Below are 20166 nucleotides of genomic sequence, written 5' to 3' on the forward strand. Positions count from 1 at the left end.
AAGTGAATTAGCCGTATGTATACATATATGCCCTCTTTTTTGGATTTCCTTCCCATTTAGGTCACCACAGAGCACTGAGTAGAGTTCCCTGGGCTCTACAGCAGGTTCTCATTAGTTATCTATTTTATACATAGTAGTGTATATATGTCAGTCCCAATCTCCCAATTCATCTCACCCCCCTCCTTTCCTCCCTTGGTGTCCATACGTTTGTTTTCTACGTCTGTGTCTCTATTTCTGCCTTGCAAACAGGTTCATCTGTGCCATTTTTCTAGATTCCACATATATGCGTTAATATACGACATTTGTTTTGCATCCACTATTCTAGAAAACCAGCTCTTTCTAATTTCACTTAGAGTATTTCATGTTCTCAGGTTTGAAACTTTCCCTTTCACAGAAATAAGTGAGTCAGCTTTTCAGAGGCTACGAAGCAGTCAAGTTGACCCACAGAATCTGTTCCATTAGGTCAACCTGAAACCGACAAGGCAGGTGAAATGATTTGGAACCAAGTATCATTTCAGTTCTGGAGCATATTGACATCTGTTACATTTTATTCAACATCAAACTCCACATGGCACTTGAAGGAATGCAAGGAAAGAAAAACACTACAAAATACAAACCTTTTGGATTTTGTCACAAGTGGATAATATTTAAAACAAACCAGCTGATGTCATATTTGTGTACAGAGAAAATAAATATATCAAAATGTGACAGGCAATCTAATCATTTATTTCATCAGTTTTCTTCAAAAGTCATTTTCAATCATAATCGTCAGGTATGTAGTCCTGTCTTCAGCACATACACTTGGACTGCCTCCTATAGGAAATGACATAATACCAATAGATGTAAAAACACAAAATACTTGCAGCAAAAAAACATTATATTACTACTCAAAGAAAATTTAATCGCCGGAGGGCAGAATTTTCTTCCCAGATCCTTTGCTTTTCTTTCCCTTACTTTTACTTGCCTTTTGGCAATTTCATTGTTCAGCAAAGTCATGGAGATAACAAAACAAGGCAAGATTTATTGAAATTTGGCAATGGGTTGTTATTATATTTCACAGTACCTTTCTATTTTCTTTAGACTTGACGTACATGGAATTTTATTTGTAAGGAAACTAAAATCTAACAGAACTGGAGCAGAGATAAAGGCCAGATCTGTGAGACAGCTAACAGGACTTTCTGTCTGCAAGGAGTGCTGGAGACGAGGAAACACTTTTACATTGTTAGTGGGAATGTAAATTGGTGCAGTCACTATAGAGAACAGCATGGAAATTCCTTAAAAAATAAAAAATAGAACTATCGTATTATTCAGCAATCCCTATTCTGGGCATATACCTGAAGGAAACAAAACCAGTATCTGGAAGAGATATCTGTACCTCCATGTACACTGCAGCATTATTTACAATAGTGGAGGTATAGAAACAACCTAAGTGCCCATGAACAGATGAATGGACAAATAAAATGTGTGTGTGTGTCTGTGTATGTGGAATATTATTCAACCACAAGAAGAAGGAAATCCTGCCATTTGCAACAACATGAATGGACCTGGAAGGCATTATGTTACATGAAATAACTCAGACAAAGAAAGATAAGTACTGTATGATTTCATAAGTGAAATCCAAAAGAAACCAAACCTTAGAAACAGAGAACAAAGTGATGGTTGCCAGAGGTGGAAGGTGATGAGTGGGGGAAATGAGTGAAAGTGGTCAAAAGGTACAAATTTCCAGTTATAAGATAAATAAGCCCTGGGGATGTAATGTCCATCATGGTGATTATAGTTAACAATATTGCATGGTATATTTGAAAGTCGCTAAGAGAGTAGATCTTAAAAGTTCTCACCACAAGAAGAAATTGTTAACTGGGATGAATGTTAACTAAACTTACCGTGGTAATCACTTCACAATAGGTACACATAGCAAATCATTTTGTTGGACACCTGAAACTAATATCGTGTTATATGTCAGCTGTATCTCAATAAAACTGGAAAAAAAATTTTTAAATGAAAAGATTTAAAGCTGAGATAAAGATCTGTGGGACAGCTAACAGGGGTACCCACTCACAAGGAGTGCTGTGCTGAGAAATGGAGCAAGGTGAGAGAAACATGTAGCAGAAATCCTCCCAGGGCCTAGTAGAGGAAGCAAGCGATTACTGAGCCACTGGTGGCTGGATGTGACTTCCCCACCGGCAGGCTCCGTGACAGTAGTTGATTGCATTTAAAGAACCAAGGGTCTGGTTAGATTAGTTGCAAAGACCTTCAAAATATTAAATGTATTTTTATGCTGAATGGGGTAAGTCTGACCCAAGATCCAAGAAAATGATGGTGAGGCAAAGGAGTTCCTTATTCTTTTTATTCTTCCTATGCAGCTCTCACCTTTTCCTCTAAATAACTGTTGAAAAAAATATTTAAAGAAGATAGCGTAAGAAGCACTCAATTAATTGCTTGCCTATGACTCTCATATGGCTCATACTGGCCTTGGTTAGAGACAGAGGTATTTTTTTTTTTTTTTTTAGTGCATTGCTATGCAAAGTGTTCTAAAAAAATGTTGTCACTGGAAAATATAGGTGGAATGTCAACTAGTGAAGCACAGAGCATTTTCCTGGTCATGAGATTTGACCAGTATTGTGTGTAGCAGACAGTTGAGAACAAGGCAAAAGTAGGATGGATTCTCTATAGGAACATTCTCTGTGGGGCAGCACTTTTACTGTCTAAAATGGGAGTTGGAAATTAGGCCTGGGTAGGAAACGCTCAGTTTGCTCGCACCTTCCAAAAGCATAGATAACTGAAACAGCATTCGTGATTCTGTAATGTAGAAAAATAAACCTATTGCCTGTCTTAAATTAGAGAAACTCAGTTTGAGCTGGCAAAAAGTCTGAAGGAGAACATTTAGAAAAAGTCGGCTTTATTAACTACGTGGTAGGACAGGGGAGACGTGTGGTGGTACAACTTGAAATGAATACAAATAATTTGTGATTATCATATTTATTATTAAAACAAAAAGGCTGCTGCTTAAATGGTATTTGGAAAAAGAGCATGTAATCTTCGCTTATTGATGTGTTTATTCAAATATATATATAATATGTGTATATATATATATACACATACACATATACATATGTGTATATATATACACACACGCACATATATATACAGTCTCATCTAATATGTGTTAGTGAATTTTTTTCTACCAGCTCTATGGTGATATGACTTACATATAATAAAATTTACCATTTTTAAGTATGCAGTTCAATGGTTTTTAGTACATTTCCAGAGTTTTGTACCATCACCACAATCCAATTTTATAACATTTTCGTTACGCCCCAAAGATCCCTTAAGCCTATTTACAGTTATTTCCATTCCCATGCCCAGGCCCAGGCAACCACTAATCTACTTTCTGTCTCAATAGAGTTGCTTTTTTGTGGACACGATGCCGGGGCCTATGTCTTCCGTGTCCCACCCTCAAGTAAAATGATTAGGGCAGGGGAAACACCTTTTGAAACTTTGGTGAATACCTTGGTTAAGGCAAGCTTTCTATTGAGAGGAATTACAGCGTGGAAAGTTTAGTGCTCAAAGAGATCTCTTCAGATCTTCTCTTTAGGAAAGCAGCATGGTTCAAGTTTGAGCTCTGGAATGAGGCACACCAGGGTTTAATTCCTAATCTACTGCTTTCTAGAAGAGTGACCACAGAAAAATAATTTAAACTCTCTAAAGTGTCAGTTTTCTCATACATAAAAATAGGGTTGTTGGAATATGGCAGGTATTCCGTAAGTAACGTCCATAAAGTGCCTGGCACTTCATATGTATTCAATAGAAACTTTATTTACAATAGCCACGATATGGAAGCAACCAAGTGTCTGTCCGCACATGAATAGATAAAGAAGATGTGGTACACACACACACACACACACACACACACACACACACACAAATATTACTCAGCTATAGAAAAGAATGAAGTCTTCTTGCCATTTGCAACAATGTGGATGGACCAAGAGGGTATTATGGTAAGTGAATAAGCCAGACAGAGAAAGAAAAATACTGTATATTTTCACTTATATGTGGAATCTAAAAAACAAATGAACAAATATAACAAAACAGAAATAGATTCACAGATGCAGAGAACAAATTAGTGGTTGCCAGAAGGTAGGAAGGGTGGAGGAATGGGCAAAATAGGTGAAGAGGATTAAGAGATAGACACTACCAGTTATAAAATAAAAAAGTCACAGTGATGTAGTGTACAAGGAATACAGCCAATAATATTAAAACTTTGTATGGTGCATAATCCATAAAAATATGTTGTACACCTGAAAATAATATACTATTGTACATCTGCTATACTTCAATTAAAAAAATAAGACTTCAGCATAGAAATCCTGCCTGAGTTTCCAGCTTGCTGGTCGGCTCTCTAAGTTTTGGACTTGCCAGTCCCCACAATAGTCTGAGCCAATTTCTTAAAATAGATTTCTTTAGATATAGATATAGATGTATAAGTAGACAGACATTTAACCTACTGGTTCTGTTTCTCTGGAGAACCTTTACTCACATGAGAGGATTTTATGATTCAATTTTTATAGACAGAAGAGAAATGATAAATTAGAACGGAGAGAATTTGATAACTCCTCAGAGGTCAGAAAGAGAGGAAAGAGATAAAGATGAATCCTTGGCATCTTTTATTTTGTCAGCTGAACAATACCACTAATTTCATTAATTCTTCAAATTTCCTCAATGTCCTATCCTTATTTTTATGATGTGATACTATACTACTAATAACACTAATTTATTACCCCTTGTAATGTGTATATGTAAAAATACCTTATAAGATGCAAATGTAGATGATTTCTATTCATAAATATACTGCTGCTCAATTTCTCACTAATGGTTCTAAAATTTATATTTTCTCAACAGGTGGAAAAGAGACGTATAATCTAGGACCAAGATCTAAGCATGTGATCAGCAAGGGCATGACTGTTATTGAAATAACAAAATATGATTATTTGATTTATTCAAAATGCATTAGAGTCTCTCCAAGTAAGTGAGAAAATATTATCAGAATTTCTTAGGGAGTCCCACCATTATCTCAAGGGGAGTGAGAACTCATCAAATGTATCTGGAATGCGGGATTAGGAGAGGTGACATCTGTACCCCGGTCTGTCCTGATCCATTTAAGTCTCTTCATCCCGACCCCATTGCCCACCTCTACAAGTCCTCAATTTCTCTCACAGTTTCACATGATCCCAATCTATAACTAGGTCAGATATTTTGGTGGAATTATTGTCATTTAGTTTTAAGAATGCATTCACAATATTAGATGAGGTTATAAAATTGAGAAATGTAATTCTTGCCATATCCCTCTGAGATCATTTGTGATATACTTTGAGTGAAAAAACGTAGAGTCAGGTAGTTGACCAGGAAAAAAAAAATATGTCAGTAAAGTGATTTTCTTATAGAAATTGTGAAGTCAGAACAGTGGGCAAAGCTCTTCCCTAGGGATTATCAAACAAAATGAAACAAACAACCACAAAAACAATAAAAATCATATAAGCCATCAAGAAGCTAATGGTCTGGTCTCAAAGAAAATATTAGTGTAAATTAATCCCCTAAGCAGCTTGTTCTGCCTTATTACAAGCCTCCATTTCCTTTGCCATTGCTACAGGGTCATGTCCAAGTTCCTCAACATGACTTGTAGGCCAGTGGCTTTACTTCCTTGTCTCCTCAGCCTGTCCTTTTTGCCTCTGTTCATACTCAGTTGTAGCAATTCCAAATCATTTGTAATTTTTAGACAACGTGACTTTAACTTACCATGTCCAAAGCTGTAACCAAGATATTCCTCCCCAAACCTTCCCCAGCTCAGTTTTATTTTTTTCCAATTTTACTGAGGTATAATTGACAAAAATTGTTTATATTTAGGTTGTACAATGTGATTTTTAAAGATGCACATGCAGGACTTCCGTGCCGGGGCAGTGGTATAGAATCCACCTGCCAACGCAGGCGACACAGGTTCGAGCCCTGGTCCGGGAAGATCCCACATGCCGCAGAGCAACTAAGCCCGTGCGCCACAACTACTGAGCCTGTGCTCTAGAGCCCGTGAGCCACAACTACTGGAGCCCGCGAGACACAGCTACTGAAGCCTGCGTGCCTAGAGTCCGTGCTCCGCAACAAGAGAAGCCACCGCAATGGGAAGCCCACGCACCACAATGAAGAGTAGCCCCTGCTCGCCGCAACTAGAGAAAGCCTGCGCACAGCAATGAAGACCCAACACAGCCAAAAATTAAAAATTAATTAAAAAAAAAAGATGCACACGCATATCATTTAATATGCATATACCTTGTGAAATGATTCCCGCCATCAAAATAACATATCTGTCACCTCACATAATTTCCCTTTTTTTTTGAGAATACTTAAGAGATTATTTAAGATCTACTCTCCCATCTCAGTTTATGATAACTTTGTCTTTCCACTTGCTCTGGCCAAAAAGTGTGGAGTCATCCTCAACCACTTTTTTTTTTTTTCATCTCATATCTAGTCTGCCTGCAAATCCAGCTGAATTTGCTTTCCAAATAAATCCAGGATCCAACCATTTGTCATCACTTGACCATCCTGGTCTGAGCCACATGTCTGAGAGAAAAATGTACTGTGAGCCTGAAAACAAAGAAACAAATGAACAAACAAGTCCGAAACTTGGTGAAAAGGTCAATTTGTTTGATCCTAGTGATGGCCAGTTAGTCTGTTCAAGCTGCCATAACAGAATACCGCAGACTGGCTGGCTTCAACAGCAGAAATTTAATTTCTCACAGTTTTGGAGGCTCAGAGTCCAAGACCAAGAGCTGGTTTCTGGTGAGGACTCTTCCTGGCTTGCAGACGGCCGTCCTCTCACTGTGTCCTCACATGGTCTTTCCTCTGTGAGCACATGTAGGAGAGATCTCAGGCGTTTCTTCTTTTTCTTATAAGGACAGCAGTTCGACTGGATTAGGGCCTCACTTTTATGATATCATTTAACCTTAATTACCTCTTTAAAGGCCCCACCCCCAAATATAGTCACATTGAGGGTTAGGGCTTCAACATATGAATTTTGGGGGGACACAGTTCAGTCCTTAGCACCTACCATAGTCTCTCATTTGATCTTTGTGGTATTACTTATTCTAGTTTTTAATTCCTGAATAATAGATAATACATATTCCGAACTGCACTCCGAATACTGTTAAATTTAACAGCTACAAACCTAAACCATGCATGAATTTATTGTTCATTAAAACGGATTATTTAGATGCCTTCCACTTGCTGTTCTTTGCATACTTGCTGGCTAGTGTACAAAATTGCATTATCAGAGCACAGGTATAAACACATCACATAGTGAAAAACTTGAAGTATTTAATTTTAACGGATATGGTACACCTTTCAAGTGAAGTAGTATTTTGTCTTATTCCTCTGTACTAAAAAAAAAACTACTCTAAATGTCAGTTAGGTTTTAGTGAAAATCATTTATTAAACGTTGTATACTCAGTTTAAATCTAACTGGGTAACTAAACATTAAAGTAAAGGGGAAAAAATCTATATCGGTCTAATTTGAATTATATGTTCTTCTCAACAGGAATAATTGCTATTGACTGCCTAAAGCACCATTGTCTAAGTCATGAATAATCATAAAACATTACAATTGGCACAAGAAGAATGGAATGAAACCCATAAAAAAAAAAAAATAGCCAAGCACAACATACCAACAATCGCCCCCTCCTTTTTCCTCTGCCTAAAAGAATAAAGCTATGCAAAACACAATGACTTTATTACCTGGGAAAATGTGCTACATAATAATCATGAGAAGCCTCATTTATTATAGATAGTATTTCACGTTGGGTTTGACATTTTATTCTGGAATGAAGCTCCCTCATTACTAAGTGTGTGTCATAAAGAAAAGAGAGACACTTCGTACCTCTCCCTCCCCTCTCATTAGCTGAGTGCTCCATTCAGAGCTAGTAATACAAATTTTCCTTTAGCAGAATATTTTCCCCAAAGCTCCAGAAGTTGGCAAAATGTCACAAGTTGAATACTGTGAAGAGGAATTAAGGTTTGAAGTCAATAAGCCTCTTGCCTATGGGGACTCTATAACCACTTTGCAGAGCGCGTGGCTAAATTGTCCTGTACTTAGTCTTTGGCACCTTGAGAGTTTAGGATTCTAGTAGTGTCTCCCACACCAGGTGACATTAGAATAACACAAAATACATGCCTTTCTAATACCTCGGTCATTAGTTGAAAAACCCATAGATTAAGCTGAAAGTCAATTTCCTTTAAATTACAATGTTAGTTTTGTAAATAAATATTATTAAGTAAATTTGCATATAACCAAAAATGCTAACATTCTGTTTCTAAAGTAGTGTGCAAACCTTAGGAAAGGGTTTCTTAGCCTCAGTGATACCTGCATTTGGGGTGGATAATTCCTCGTTATGTGGGGCTGCCCTACGGATGCAGGATGTTTGGTGGCATCTCTGGCCTCTATCCACTAAATGCCACTAGATGCCAGTAGCACTCCCCACGTTGTGACAGTCAAAAAGGTCTCTAGATATTGCCAAATGTCCCATGGGGGGCAAGATCTACATACACACACACACTTCTGCCCAAGCCTCCTCCCAATCCCCTCTGGTTGGGAACAATACTCTTTGAAGTTAAGTTCATTGTAAGATGATTAAAAAAAAAAAAAAAAAAAGCAGAGCAAAAGCAAATTCTCAATTGGAAATATAGTGAGATATATTTTGTCCCGCTGTTTCCCAGCAGCTGTTTGAAGTACCTGGAAGAGATGTCCCGACACTAGGGAACAGCATTTCCATGGCTCCTTTGATGGTTCCCACCCATAACTCTGTGAAGTCCCTAGGAGACAACTTGAACAGTTTTCCATGATCAATATTAATTAGGACTCTGACTGACCAAATTAACAGCAACCAAATAAATGAACAAATGATTTTGGGGCAGTGTTGGTGAAATGGTATTTTAAAGTTAGCTGCTTATTCCAAGGATGTCCCTGATCATAAAGGGACCCTTAATGCCCAGGAAATGTACATTTCCCACCTTCTTGTTTTCTGATCCCCACAACTGCTTAATCATGCTGCACTTTGATTATTTGATAAAGTATGTATCCACCCACTGAGTTGTGCACTCTTGATGAGCAGTGAGTGTTTCTTATTTTTATATTCTCTATGCCCAGCATATGGGGGACCATGAAATAAGTGTTGGCTAAATAAATATGTATTATACTTGCTGATTTATTTTTTAAAAAAACATTTATTAAGTAGTTTGATATGTCAGACCTTGGTAATAGAAAAGTTAATGTGTTGATACTTCCTTTGAGAATGCACGCAGAGTGGAGATGAGAGCCTAAGAATAGATAGAACAGGTAAAAAAAAAAGTGCTAAGGAGCAGACAAAGTGAAGAGTAACCAGTAGTAAGCTAGATTTGTTCAGAGTAAGGAAAGCCGTGGTTAATTTAGAGTAATATTTTATTCTGCAACTATGTATTCAATTTTTTGTCAGCAGAAGGAAATTTTGTATAAAATTGTGCCTTGAAGATCAATTTCAGTTAGAATAATTAAATATGGAGAAGTAAAAGCTGATTATTCTCTTCTTCCAAATACTAAAAAAATTAGAAACAGAATTGCTAAGTGGAAAGCACAACTGGAGTGAGAGTTAGAAAGTCTGGGTTAAGCTCCAGGTTGGCACTATTGGGGAAAATAACTTAGGCTCCATATCTTTAATGTATGGGTTTTTACTGTTTTTAATGGGTGGGTTCTATTGTTGCCATAACAAATTATGAAAAACTAAGTTGTTTAAACCAATGCTAATCTATTATCTTACAGTTGTACAGGTCTGAAGTCTGATGTGGGTCTCACTGGGCTAAAATCAAAACGGCAACAGGGCTGCATTCTTTCTGGAGGCCTCATCCAGCTTCTAGATGTTGCTCACATTTGTTTGGCTTCTGCCCCCCTTCTTCTATCTTCAAAGCCCAAAACGTAGCATTTCTCTAACCCTGCCTCTGTTGTCACATCTCCTTCTCTGACCACAGCCAGGACAATCTTTCTAAGTTTAAGGATTGATGTGACTAGATGGGGCCTATCTGAATAACGAAGGAAAATTTCTTTATTTCAAGGCAGTACCCTTAATCACATCTGCAAAGTCTCTTTTGCCATGTAAGGTAACATATTCACAGGTTCTGGGGATTAGGATGTGGACATCTTTAGGGTAGCATTATTCTGCCTACCACATGAGTAAAATGAAATTGGCTCCTGCAGTCTTAAAGATGAGTTCAGACCTGAACATCTGTGGCAGAGAACTACTCCTGTCCCCTGCTTTTCCCAGGAAAGGGCCCTTTTCTCCAGTCAAGTGGGTATGTGAAGATCTGTTTGCAAAGAGATTCATTATTTGTAGTTCACTATATTCAATGAGAATGAAAAGTAGAAAATGGCATCAAAGGAAGCATAGATGACTTGGCTTAGTCATTAATAAGAATTTCCCCAGTATTGGAGTGTAATGGAGCACCATTGAACATCCACAGTGACAGATTCTTATTGGTCTGAGATGTGCAAGATTAAAGATAAAGACAGCATAGATGATATTTTGAGATCTCCAGAGACCTAGAAATATTACATGATTATTATTACCTTTGTGGAAAAAAAAATGGACACAATCAGAGTTCCAGGTACCATATTATCAGAAGCAATTCTTGTATAATAGATATACCAAGTGTTTTCCAATTTAAAAGAAAGATGCCATGGAGGGGTGGTTTCTTTTTGGCAGTTCTCAGCTTTTTGCATTTAAAATGTTGGTAGCACCAGCTCTTTGGACTGTGGGATATTGAAAATGCTCATCACTTACAAAATACCCTTTGGATTTGGGGTAATTTCTTTATTGTTTTGAAAGGGAAAAAGGAGGAGAGAAGTTGAGTGATATATTGTTCTTTCTATTTATGAAATGGTGTGAACACATAAAAACTTCCTTCCTAGAAAGCAAACAAACAAATAAATATAGTTCTCCACAGTTAGCAGTTTTGTAGCCAGGAAATTCTGAAACATTTGTTATGTTTTTCTTATCCTACTCCCTAGTCTGACAACTTTGTGGGAATTACTAAACTTTGAGAAATACTATTTGGACATTTTTACTGCTATGTTTTCTCTTCAGAAAAACCTACTTGGTAGAAAGCAGAGTGAAGAAAAACTACTGAATCAATTAGATAATCCTAAAGTCTAAGAATTTTAGAGTTTAAAGGAATCATACAGGTCATTTAGTTCAACCCTCTACAAAGATGGGTCTGCTCAGTTACATCCTCTATAAATGGCTAAACAAATATGACTGGACCTTCACCTGTTCCTCACCATGCCAGTTTCTAGGGTCTCACTTTCTGATGACCCTCACCTGGACACATTCTAATTCCTTACTGTTCTTCTGAATAGCTCCCAGGGTGAAGCCGTGGTTCATTGTTGCTGCTGAGATCTGAGCTGTGAACAGTAGACCAAGTCTACCATCTTCTTTATGTTAGAGACCATAGAAGTCTATTATCCCACCTGTGTTGCAATCCCTCAACAGCATTAACATCTAGTGAGAGCAACAAGTCAACTCCAACTACTTGAGCACATGATGCTGTGCCATTGTGTCCCTTCTACATCATACAAATAGTGCAATGTGCAATCATACAATGTGCAAGTAGTTGACATTCATCTGTTTGGATTTCATCTGTGAAGATGTGAAAGTTCAACTCTATAATTCAATATTTCCCATTCCTCTCAATGGCAAGACATCCATCAGTTTGGAAATTCATGCCTCCTGTGCCGTCATCCCAGGGATCTTAACGGCTGCTACTGATGTCCTCGGCCAGGCTGACTGCAAACTTGCTTATGGGTGAGGTCCTCAGCAAAAATTCATCTAGCGGTACCTAAAATAGCTTGCAAGATAGCTTGGCCACGTGCTTGTTGAAATAAAAAACACTTGTAATTTTATCAATATGGTTTATGGATTTGTTTTATATTTATTTTGTTATATGTGGTCAGAATAAAATAGAGTTTAAATGCATATGTGTGGACAGAGGAACAAATCCATTCAAATAACAGGGCAAGTTTTATTACAGGAAAGCTGCAGAGTTTGGATTATGATTCCCCCAGGGTCTTCAGCTTAGAAGAAAGCCCTGCCTGTGCAGTGACGCTTTGAATTCCTTTAATTTGCAGTTATTGCTTAATTAGAAGTAAGCTTTAGATTAATACATGTGGAAAGTTAGCATATTGACATGATTTCCTACAAAAGAAGAAACAACTCATACCAGATTTGTTCCCGAGCAGATTTGATTCAAAACAGTAAGGTGAGGATAAGCGCGGACTGTTCTCAATTTGGTTCTGTAAATAATTTGTGACAATTCATTTATCTGCACAACTGAATTGAGTGATTTGGGACTAAAATTAGAATCAACATGGCACGTGGCTCACAGCTCCTGAGGCAGCTTCTTCTCACTCCTTCCAAAATACTTCTGAAGGATCAGAAAGGGTGAAAATTCTCCAAGAAAATGGAACATCAAGACTTGACATTCTACTAGCTGCTAGAATTTTGGAGAAAATTCCACCAACCACAAAACCTATGGAGAGGAATAGAGAATTATAATCAGAAGCACACGCAGATTTTGCTGCTTGGAGGAACAAATCTGTCCCCATAAGAAGATAAGCTGGAGCTTCATTCCTCTCCTCCTGCCACCCCTCCACACACGCCCACCTGCATCTTGGCTCTTTGTTCTGAATCTGAAGCACCAACATGAGAATTATCGGTCTCTCTCTCTCTCTCTGAGGTGGCACTTTTTAAGGTGATCTGAATTCTATCTGTGCCCACCCTCCATTAAAAATTTTCCTTTAAGCCATGTATTAGACTTCAGGAGAAAAAAAAATAGGAGAAGAAGAAGATGGGCAGTGATATTTGGATCCAGGGAAGCTTAGTTACAATTAATTAAGCAGATCAGATGGAGAGGAGTCTGAAAAGTCATTCCATTTTTCCATGTTCTTTAGTTCAGCAACTATTATCCCAGTGTTTTTCAATATGATTTAGTTTATATCACCTTAAATGTATCCTGACTCAATTTCTGTGTATCTCCTCCTAGCCATGATTTTGTCAAGCTTTACAGAATTTAGTTTTGGGTATAAAACACAACAATCACATGAAACATGCTTTTTTTTTTTTTTAAAGCAACGCATCCCCTCCAAAACACCATATGCATTTGACCCCCATTCTTACTGTGCAAATAAGAAACACAGAGTTAGACACTGCAAACTGGGCTGAACACCGACCTTGTCAATCTGTTCCCTAGGTTTAAATCTGAGACAAGGAGAATTCTATTAACCTCTTTGGACTTACACTGTTATCCTCCTATTAATTTTTCCTGGAAAATAAGTAGGAAGAGCAAGGATAAATTAGATGCTCTGTCCAGTGCCAAACACAAGGACTGCAGACACATCCTCTCATTTTAGAAAAGGAAAGAGAAAGATTACAATGTGGGGTAGTTGGTGCATCATCCTGAAAAATATCTCTGGAAAGGACTTCACAAGAATTTTTTAAATGTAGCAAATTGCTCTGTATTTTCAATATGATAGAAAAATTAATAAGCTCCGTGAATTAGGCACTGCAAGGGAAAGAGGAGAGTGTCGAGACCAGAAGGAACTGGATGAGGTAAGAAAGGGTAGCAATCATAAAACTGAACTGAGCATTGGGAACAGTAAAGAACAGAACTGATGCTGTGGAAAATGGAGACACTAATATGGACCATTATTTTGAGAAGCTTTCCCAGAACGCAGAAGAAAAAAGATTAATAGAAACAAAACAGTGAGAGGAGATGGTTGAAATGGAATACAGAGAAAAAGGAGCTAACCTGGGTGTGACTAACATGCTTGAAGAAAAGGCAAGACAAAACCTAACCAAAGCAATAATAAACTTTTGGCAACGAGAGCTTTCTTGGATTGAAGACTTATGTCCTTAGAGCCAATGAACTCAAGTAACGGTGAATAAAAATAGATTTGCCTATAGACATATGGAGACAATATTTAAATGTGAAAACAAACAAAATGTCTTACACTGCATCTCACATGGGGAAAAGGAAGGTCACCGCTAAAGGAATACATCATTCAGATAGAGAGCAGACTTGTCGTTGCCAAGGGAGAGAGGGTTGGGGGAGGGAAGGAGTGGGAGTTTGGGGTTAGCAGATGTAAACTATTATACATAGAATGGATAAGCAACAAGGTCCTACTGTATAGCACAGGGAACTATATTCAATACTCTATGATAAACCATAATGGAAAAGTATACTAAAAAAAAAGAATGTATATATATGTATAACTGAATCACTTTGCTGTACAGCAGAAGTTGACCCAACATTGTAAACCAACTATACCTCAATTTTAAAAAAAAAGAAAAAAATGAAATACATCAGTCAGGCCTCAGATTTCTCTTCTGCGATTCCAAATGCTGGAGAACAATGAAAGAATTACTATAGAGATTTGGGAGGGGAGAAAAACATACCCAAGAGTTATATACTTAAGCATGTAGTCTTTCTTATATAATCACAACAAAAGGAACTTCTTACATACCGAATTATAGATTAGGGGTAATAATACATACTTCACAGAACCGTTGTGAGAATTATAGGGAGTCATAAATGGGAGAATACTTGATTGCTACCAGGTACTGCATAAATGTAGGTTCCAGTTGCCTGAGTGACAATCCTAGTCTTTTACTAAGTCTACATTGGAGCAGGCACATGAGGGATCTCGCACATTGTTAGCTGTCCTTAATCTTTGTTGAATCTGAGACAGGGACATATTAAACCAGAGTCTTTTCACTCTGAGCATGCGACATTGTTTGGACGCTATATTTTAATATTCCTTTGTTTTCGATGCTAGGTTTGACTTTAGAGATAACGCTTACTTCAGGCAGACATACTGAATAGGCAAGTAGTGGGTTTCAAATAAATAGCATTTTGATTTTGTATTTTGTAAGTCTGGTCAAAAAGATCAGGGAATGAGCCTACTTGAAAATGCGAACAATTAAACAAATAGGTTCTGGGTGTATATAAAATGCTTTGGAAGTTATATTTAGGACCAGATAAAGGTTCTAAATTCTCCAACCCACAATACCATAATGTTCGGGTGGGTGAGAAGTGATAGAGCTGTAATAGGGTTAAAGAGGAGCACAGTTAAGGTTTGTTAATGGAATCTCTATGTGGACTGTGTAGGAACTTAAAACGCATTAATAATAAAAGCCCCACATTAAAAACTGACCCTGCAGTTGAAAGATATGCACTTGTATCGTTACCAATAGTGTGTTAGGTAACATAGCTTGTACTTGGAAAGCAGCAAGGAGGAGTCTCTAAATGATATTCACACATCTTAATTAGTGTCATTAATAGTTCCTTTGCCATCTTTCATGAAACCAATGGTATTACATTGCAAGCATCTTGTTAGAAGCCAAGCCAGGAAGTGAGGTTTGAAGCCAAGTCCTTAAAAGTGGTTTTAAGTTATGGTGCCTATATGACCGGAATGTTTCTCTAGGGTCTCTTCTTTAGCTGCAGGGCTTTTGAAAGCAATTAGCCATAGCGCCAGACCTGAAGGAATGGTGACTCCTGGGCAGTATTACAGGGGCTGTGATGAAATCAGGATGCAAAAAATATAAGTAGAATTACACAAACCAAATTTTTTCTTATAGGGCCCTCCCCCATCATGGACCAGTGATCTTAATGTTGTTGGTAATGAAGTATAAATGGTTCACCTATAAATTCAGTATCTGCTACTGAACAGCTGCAGGAATTTTGAGAGCTAGGTTCTGAAATTTACTGAAAAAGAAAGCCCAGTAAAAAGCCTTATTATTGAAAAATGTCGGGGCGGTAGCTTCTTGTGGGGCACAGACAAACTGGTATAATTTAGGGCCTGACCTATAATGGGTGTACTTTAATTCTTTTGCCTTCTCTGGAAACTATAATATACACTTAAATTTTTTTGTTGGGTTTTCTTTTTAGTCTAAAAGCACTATATCCTTTAAGTGATATCAGAGTGGGGACTGGCAAACTACAAAATAAAATGAAGAAGGAAAAAAAAAGAAAAAAAATGGATGAGCTACCATTCAGCATTTTTTCTATACATAATACTTTCTTTTCTATATAAGTATAATTATTAACATATATTCATAAATACAGTATTTAGCATAAGTGCATAGTTTTCTTTTGTCTCTTTCTTATGTCATTAACATTTTTCAAAAGCACAATAAATATAAAACAACTTACTTTATAGATGTACCATAATAACTTAACCTGTTACTTATTGTTGAACATTTGAGTTATTTCCAATTTTTCGCTATTGAAAATAATCTTGCGTTAAGTAAATTTGTTCATTAATTTTATTTACATATCTAATTATTTTATTAAAATAGATTCCTGGGAGCAACATTTTTTAAGCCAAAGGGTACATCCATCCTTAAGACTCTATACATATTGCCAAATGGTTCTAAACCAATTTATACGCCTACCAATTTTATATGAAGGGGTCCAATTTGCAAACTATTCATTTTTGTTTTTAATATTGCTCTTCATCAATAGTGAAGATGAATGTTTTCAGATTTACTGGTTCTTTGTGTTTTCTCTTCTAATAATGATCTGTTAATATCCTTTTGGACACTAGGATGTTACTAATTATCTCTTAGAGTCAATTAGGTGCATGTGCATTGATAAGCATTTAAATTTAGTGATTTATAAATGATAATAGAAAGATCAAGATCTCATCCTACACTGTAGAATAAAAACTGTATACATAAATATGATTTTCTAAACAATTAACCACAAATAATATAATAGAATATGGCAGGATCCACATAAAATCTGAACAAAGACGCCTAGTGTTTTGTTGTTTAAACATTTTAGGCTCATTTATTTGTGGGCTACATAGCACAGTTATTGAAGGTCAAATGACTATGTCTCTAGAATTAACACATTTTTTCAAGATCATATTAAGAACAAAAATGGAGTGATTGTAACCAAAGATCTCTTACAATACCAACTGTGGTAGCACTATTTTTTAAAGACCATTTTCATGACATTAATATTCATTTCTCCACCCCTTCCCCACATCTAATTGGTTTTTAGTCATTTTGCTTTTTTTTTTCTCAAGCAGTACAATTTTTTAGGCAACTTTACTCCAATTTAAGCATTCTAGATACTTAACATTTTTATAGAAGCATTTTTTGAGTGTTAACAAAAATACAAAGCCGAAATTATGGGGCTTTTGATCCTTTCTGTAGCCGAAGAATGGTTTCATTGGTGAAACAAAATACAGTATTGTAAAGCTGCATTAATATTTTCATTTCTACACAAGGCCGATTAACCTGATTTACAATTGAGGCAAAAATAATTTTAACTAATGACATTCACACATCTTTCTTACTTTTTGCATGTAAATGCAAAGTTAAATTCTAGGGTAGTTACTATAGCAATGGTGTATTCTACTATATCATGTGAAAATTTTTAGAAAATATGGCAATAATTTTTTCTTGGAAACACCTCCCTTCAACAAAATAGAGACCCATTGTAGAAAGAAACTTCTGAGGGCAGCCTAACTTTGTGTATGTAGCTGGAGAAGTGTGGAAATGAATTTTTTTTTTTCTAAAAACTTCTGAAGTTAACTGAAAATATGCTTGGAGGCCTAATTTTTATTTGGCTTTAACTGGTCTGATATTTTCATATTTACTTGGCTCCTTTAAAAAATGCCTTTGTTATGAAAGTCTTCTCTTCCAAGGCACATACCCATTTCCTGTTTGGGCTCTGGTCCTAGGGTCTATACAACTCAACAGTAGGAGTGGTTTCTGTCTCTTCTATCATGTACAATTGTCTTGAAAGTCTGGCCTACCATATATTACTTAGGCATCTTATTTTTTTAAAAATTGTACTTTCTTTATGTGGCAGAAATGAGTAGATTCAGCATAATATCCTATTTAATCATTGACCAGAAGAAATCTAAACATTCCCATTTTATTCCAGTTCAAATAACTGATCTTCAAAAAAATTTCTAATTTGGCTATGTCTCTCAGAGCTGTTAAGCAGAGCAGGAAACTTTTGGGAGAAATGCCATACATGTGACCATGAATAGAAAGTAGTCTATATCCCACACAAAAATATTCCAGACAACTTAAACATATATATATATACACACATATTTAAAATGTGGATTGAATAGTCAAATGCCTTCCTACATTGTTTAATTTATAGTAAATCATATGTACATAGTTAATTCCGTTAGGTGTGTGTGTTTGTGAGTGTGTGTGTGTGTGTGTGTGTGTGTGTGTGTGTGTGTGTGTGCTGTTCTTTCCACTTCCCCATTACCTGAAAACAATTTACCCAGCTTTCACCTGCCTGGTTGACATCAGTAATCACCGTCTTCATCTTCTTAGTGCTGATTTTTGAGTCACCTAACAAAGTGTTCTGGGGTCTTCCTATTCAGAGTGGGGTCCTGAGACCCCATCCCAGGCCCTGAATCAGGATCTCCATTTTTAACAAGATCCCCAGACGATGAGCATGAAGGTTAAAGTTTGAGAAGTATTGCCATAGGACACGTCATTTTTATTTCTAAGTGAAATTTTTAAAATAGAGTATTCCCTTCATCTGGGTATGTGCTGACAGAAGTTTCATCTCAGGTTACAAACACCTTCACTTGAACATTAGGAAAAATTTTGCACTTTGTGCTATAAGAACATTTCATGATCCATACAACATAACCACTGGGTGTATCAGCTTAATTGACCTATTAAACAACATCTACGCCTAGAAATCAGGAGATTCTGCCTCCAAGAATAATGGCTAAATCTCTACTAAACTTAACTTCTTAAAAAATGTTTTAAACGTATTTAATCAGATGATCTTCATAAGCATCTAAAACCAGCATTGTCTGAGGAGGTTTTAGAGGGGATATGTTTTCTCCAAAGACCACTCAGCTGTTAAAAAAAAATCAGCTCACGGAGGGGTATAACCCAGTGGTATCAAAGGCTTTGTAAAAATATGAATACAGGGAGGATTAATTCGGAGGTGAGTAAAAGCCTTGCCTCATGTTTGGGAATATATGTTTCTTGCTGAATGCATTTAAATGTAAATATTGACAGAACACTTCATCTCTTGCTCTATTTTGGGATGTTCAAATATGGTATATCCTTGGAGGTCCTGATGGGCATGAAAAAATATTTCTTTCTTTCTCAATAGAGTTGCTGGAGACACATACACCACATGTGCATATACATACCTATACAGTGTAGATGTCTAGTCAATCACCACACACACACACACACACACCCAAACATGTGTGACAGAGGAACTAACGCTTCCAGATGCCTCAAGAACCTGGTTTAATGATAATTTCAACTGGACAGTGAAGGTTTTAGGTGAATCCAGTTCCCCCTGAATTTAGATGGATCCCCCTCTCTGTAATTCATGGGAACCCATCAAACTTCACAGTGTGACTCCAGGATGCCTCTTCACTTCTGTTGTTTTCCTCACTCTTGCTGGCTAAATAATGTAGCACACCTAATAAATTCAAATAAAGCTTCTGATTGGTTTGTCAGCAGTTTAACAATCTAGAATAATTTACTGATCTCAGAGACTTCATATGAGCCCATAATGTTTAGACGAGAAATAATAAAATGCACTCAATTGATTAAGCTGTTTGTAGATGTCTAAGAATTAGCATATTGTATAATTGCAAATATTTTATAATTACCAAGTGGGGCTGATAAAAGGGTTCAGTGCTATTGACTACTGGTCTAGTAACCTTGATGAGAGGAGAATCTCAGTGAAAGAGGAATTCTCTGTGGGCTGAAAGCAGAGAAAGTCTGGGCCCCTCCTTGCCCAGCTTCTTCAGTTGCTTGTTACTCTGCCTGCAGCCAGGATTCCCCACAGCCCCAGGCTTTGGGACCTCACTGCTGCATGGATCAGTCCTGAGCAAATGCTCTAATGAACCCCTTGGCCACCGGAGACTATATTTTTTTCCCTGGAGTTCCTACTGAGGGACTGAAATCTTTAGAACTCATAAAAGCAAAGTGTGGAAAACCAACTGAGAACCTCGTCAGCTGTAGTTTTCTAATGAGGTCTGTTTTTGCTTTTGCTTGTTTTAAAATAATTCCTTATGGTTTTCTA

General features: G+C 36.9%; 1 long non-coding RNA gene across 2 annotated transcripts in view; it reads left to right on the forward strand.

Moving 5' to 3' along the window:
• LOC309634501 overlaps nt 1-18310 on the forward strand; it is a 61220-nt gene extending 42910 nt beyond the window's left edge. The window contains exons 4-5 of one of the 2 annotated variants that reach the window (XR_014248150.1): nt 4903-5025; nt 5905-18310. This is a non-coding gene — a long non-coding RNA (uncharacterized lncRNA). Of the gene's footprint in view, nt 1-4902 lie in introns of both variants that reach the window. The other variant, XR_014248151.1, reaches the window with a different exon arrangement.
• Nucleotides 18311-20166: the final 1856 nt, after the last annotated feature.

This window comes from Balaenoptera borealis (genome assembly GCF_965194805.1).
Source record: "Balaenoptera borealis genome assembly, chromosome: 9".
Lineage (NCBI taxonomy): Eukaryota > Metazoa > Chordata > Mammalia > Artiodactyla > Balaenopteridae > Balaenoptera > Balaenoptera borealis.